We start from the raw sequence: 5,000 nt of genomic DNA on the forward strand, positions 1-5,000 counted from the left end.
GTATGTCTAATATGCATTTATTTTTAGAGCCTCTCTCCCCCTTCCCCTCTCTCTAATATAATATTGTTCAATCCTGTTTATTGATAGTGCTCAGCTAGACTTAGCTAGACATCTGAGACATGCTGTGAATTAGGGCTATACAAATAAACTTGACTTGACTTGAGTCGAGTTGACTTGAGTCGAGTTGACTTGACTTGACTTGACATGACATGACATGCTGGAGAATGACCTTGTAGGCCTTGGCTGACCTTAGCTTCAGTTTTGGTAGTTTGTCATGCTTGAACCTCATCTGAAGGATTACACGCTCCTCTATGGGAAAATTCCAGCAGCCATCTTGATCTTGATGCGTGTGAAAGCCTTTATTTAGAAAGTGAAACTGGCACGGCGGTCAAGCCGAAGACGCAGGCGGCTTTTCTATAGTTCCTGAAAAGTTGTTATGTTGGAGGTGAGAGGTTTTCAGCCGACAACATGGTGGTGGAGTGTGTTGCAGCGGCAGGGGCAGTTTTTGGCCCCTTCTCTCCTCTCTCACCTCCCCCTTCTGCTACTCCCCTCTCCTCCTTTTGATGCCAGCTGTTATTCACCCATCTCCTCCTGCCCCCCCCCCCCCGCATCCCTCTCTCGCCAGCAATTTGGGGCAGTTACAGCCATAAGGTGTGTGGTTGGGAGCTGGAGGTGTGTGTGTCTGTGCGTGTGTGTGTGTGTGTGTGTGTGTGTGTGTGTGTGTGTGTGTGTGTGTGTGTGTGTGTGTGTGTGTGTGTGTGTGTGTGTGTGTGTGTGTGTGTGTGTGTGTGTGTGTGTGTGTGTGTGTGATCTTTCTGTGTGGCACTGTTGGCCACCCCACACACCACCACCAGGGGAGGTATAGTTTAAACTGTGCTACTCGTTACTCAAGCATATCCTGAGCCAGTCATCTACTTTTCACATTTGCCATTTATAGCTTTGTGAAAAGTGGGAGAAAATAGAAAGAAGGGATGTCAATTCTGGGGTTTTTTTTAATACCTGCACAATCTTTTGTCAGATGTATATGGCATTAAGGTGCATGTATGCTCTGAAATGCTTATCATTAAAGCAAAATAGAAAAAAACAACATCTCAACTCAGGGAAATATGGTCAAATCTTTTATCAATCTTTTTGAAAATCAGATATATGTTTTCTTTTCACCTCTTTGCCTGTTTTTCTAGTTCCCAAATGTGTTGTGCTTTGCTTTGCTTCTTAAGCTCATCCCCAGCCTCTCCTGCACTGTAGCCTACTTTACTGTACTGTACTGCACTGCACTGCAGGGTATAGTACTGTACTGCACTGTACCTTACTGTACTGTACTGCACTGTACTTTACTGTACTGTGCTGTACTTTACTGTACTGCACTGTACTTTACTGTACTGTGCTGTACTTTACTGTACTGCACTGCACTGCACTTTACTGTACTGCACTGTACTTTACTGTACTGTGCTGTACTTTACTGTACTGCACTGCACTGCACTTTACTGTACTGCACTGTACTTTACTGTACTGTGCTGTACTTTACTGTACTGCACTGCACTTTACTGTACTGCACTGTACTGCACTGTACTGTACATTACTGTACTGTACTGCACTGTACTGTAGTGCACTATACATTACTGCACTGTACTGCACTGTACTGCACTGTACTGTACTGCACTGCACTGCACTTTACTGTACTGCACTGAACTTTACTGCACTGCACTATACTTTACTGTACTGTACTGTACTGCACTACACTTTACTGTACTGCACTGTACTGCACTGCACGTTACTGCACTGCACTATACTTTACTGTACTGCACTGTACTGCACTGTACTGTACTGCACTGCACTGCACTGCACTTTACTGTACTGTACTGCACTGAACTTTACTGCACTATACTGTACTGTACTGTACTGTACTGCACTACATTTTACTGTACTGCACTATACTTTACTGTACTGTACTGCACTACACTTTACTGTACTGCACTTCACTGCACTATACTTTACTGTACTGTACTGTACTGCACTGCACTACACTGTACTGTACTGTACTATACTTTACTGCACTGTACTGCCGCTGGTGCACTTTACTTCCCCTCATAATTCATAACGCACGTCTTGATACAGCCTAAACTCATCTGAGGACCGGCACACATCACAGGCAGTCTCTGGCATTCATGCAACGGGTAGCAGGATGGGACAATTGACCTAAAACAAAATAACAAACCCAATAATAAATAATCCAAGGTGCTCCACCTTATGCTGCTTGGCAATAAAGCTCAAGTATGAATATTTCAGCAATTTGACCTCCATATCTCTCCTGCTCGGAGGCAGGCTGCAAAAAGGCAGACTGTCTTCATATTCATATATTGATGGGGGCACGGTGGCTCAGTGGTAGAGCTGTCGCCTCGCAGTCAGAAGGTCCTGAGTTCGATTCTCGCCTGGGACACTGCGGGCGCTGTGGTTGTGTTCCCCCCATATCTTCAGTGCCTACTGCCCAGGTGGGGTATCTCGTCGTAAGGGCCTTTCTGTCTGTGTGGAGTTTGCATGTTCTCCCCGTGCTCCCCCAGGGGGGTTCCTCCGTATATAACCCCCCCCCCCATTAAAAACATGCAGAAGATCAGATCGTCATCGTCATCCGACCAGTGACGACAACATCCGAAGTCGGTCCCCGGGCGCTGTACGAGAAAGCGACCACTGCTCCTGGCCTGCCCCCCGGAGGAAAGGACAAAGCCAGGATGGGTTAAATGCAGAGGACAAATTTCACCGGCCACCGTCAGCATGTGTGTGTTTGTGGCCCTCCGTGCATGTGTTGATGTGTAACCGTGTGACAATAAAAGACGGGCTTGTCCGTCTAAAATCGTTTTTTTTTTTTTTTTCGTTTTATAGGACACATCAACTAGAACATAAATGTCCCTATATGGGCATCCTTGTTGCTCTTACCTACAGTATACTAGGATTTCGGATCTGATTTGATGGGAAAATAGAAGAGCATTTCTGATCATCAGTTAATGCATAAAGCTTAACGATCCTTAATTCCTTCATATTTATCTACTGAAGGCCTGTAGGTAACTTTCCCTAGAAGCTTATGCAGAAATGTGTATAATATGTTAATTTTGGTCACTTCACTGCAGAGCCGCAGTCTGTCAAGGCAATGCACCCAGCTAGATCAAGTGACGCTCATGTGTTTCAGCTGGGGTTAGTATCCTCTGTTCACTCTGTGTGTGTGTACTGACACCAGTGTGAGTAGCCTGAACAGCATACAGAAGTGGATTTCATGGTGTGGTGAGATTTGGAGAATCTGTTAGCCAGAGTTCAGTTGGTCTGCAGGGTTCAATACAAGGCCCCACATCAAAGGGGCTATTTATTCCTTCACAGACGACAGGCAACACTCAGCCCGCCTCTCTTCCTCTTGTTGCAAGGAGAACATCTGGTCACTGGCATTCTCCAGCAATGTTGGGTGCTGCTGATGCTTGTGATAACTGTGAAATTGGAATATTTCATCATCATTTGAAAGCCTTCCAACTAAGGCCTTCAGAAAATGATCTGAGTCTGTGTAGGAAGTGCTTTGCAGGAGAAGCCAGTAGAATGGCAACATCGATCGTATTGGTAAGACAAGCTGTTGTGTCATCGGGGTCACACAGTCATGTGTGTCGGAGCTGACTGGTCCAAAAGCCCTGCAGAGAGCGTGGCCTAGTCACTTTCAAGCTGCCGAGCACCAAAACCAACAACAGCCATGTCGTCGTGAAAATAATTATATTATGGAATGATCAGATGAGATGAGAAGGACATTTTGTATGTGCCCTTTCTTCTCGTGTAAGGTAGCGAAGCCGGGTCACAGACGCTCACCAGCAGTCCAGAAGTTGCTGATGCCCGAAAAAATCTTGTGTTTCTGGGCTTTAAGGTGCGAAGGAGATTGGGTTCAGCATCATGACAATAGGTCTGACTCTATCTTTAGGATAAACTGTAGATGTTGCTCATTTATTTGGCCATGTTACTGCCGGGTTTTCCAAGGTACTGCTGCAGTACCTTGTGTGAGGGCTTTCGTTATTTAGATGTTTTATTTGTTCTCTCTTTGTTCTTTACAAAAGCGGCGGCAGTGCAGCAGCACCGCAGCAAAGCGGCCAAACGAAATGAGTAACAACTTTATGTCTCAATGAGCTTCCATGAGTCATGAAAACGCTCCTTGACGTAGTTTCTCCTCCACCCCTCAACATCCGCAGCCTCCCTGCGTTGATGTCAGCCAATTCTGGGGAGAAAACTCCCATCCCAGCATGTGTTCAACGTGTGACGTATAAAAGCTAAATGTCATTCCCCAGCTCCATAACCATCAATTAAAGATGCGCGCTCACTGTTCTCTCTTCCGCGTTTCACTTCGTCTTCTTTTTTACACCCCTTCCCTCTTTGTGGCGCTCAGTTGCCAGGTAACAGGAGTGTGTCAATCACTGCAGCATCACTTCCATGTTTGGGCCCCGGCCACGTCTCTTCCTGTCTAAGCTGAGTGGCTGACGGACTACAGACGGCACCAGTGCATTCTGGTATGTGGAGTCTAGTGAGAGATAGATCTTTTGTATGTGTGAAGGGACAGGTGTAATGCAATATGTATACACCGTATAGCGTCTGATTTATTTTTTCTGCATAACTAGTCTCCGACCGACCATTATTCATTCATTGTATTTATTTTCCCAACCTATATTACAGTGTCATATCTGCCTTGTTAATAATGCATGAGGGAAGACGGAAGCTAACTTTAATGTTTGTGTGTGATAGACGCTGCCGATCTGAAGTCTGTCATGTGAAAGTAGGAATAGAAAATCCACTTCTCACATACGACCACAGAAACAGGAAGGCTCACATGTATTTTTATGCCTGCATTAGCTTCTTCCTCTGGGTGTCTAGAAACAAAACGTTTGCCGTTGGGGGTTAGCAGACCAACGTCATTGCCGACAGATTCAAGTCCCTGAGCTGCATCTGAACTTCATGTGTTAGTGAGTTGCGGTTGAATCTGTCAG

This window comes from Poromitra crassiceps (genome assembly GCF_964638095.1).
Source record: "Poromitra crassiceps genome assembly, chromosome: 11".
NCBI classification, from domain to species: domain Eukaryota; kingdom Metazoa; phylum Chordata; class Actinopteri; order Beryciformes; family Melamphaidae; genus Poromitra; species Poromitra crassiceps.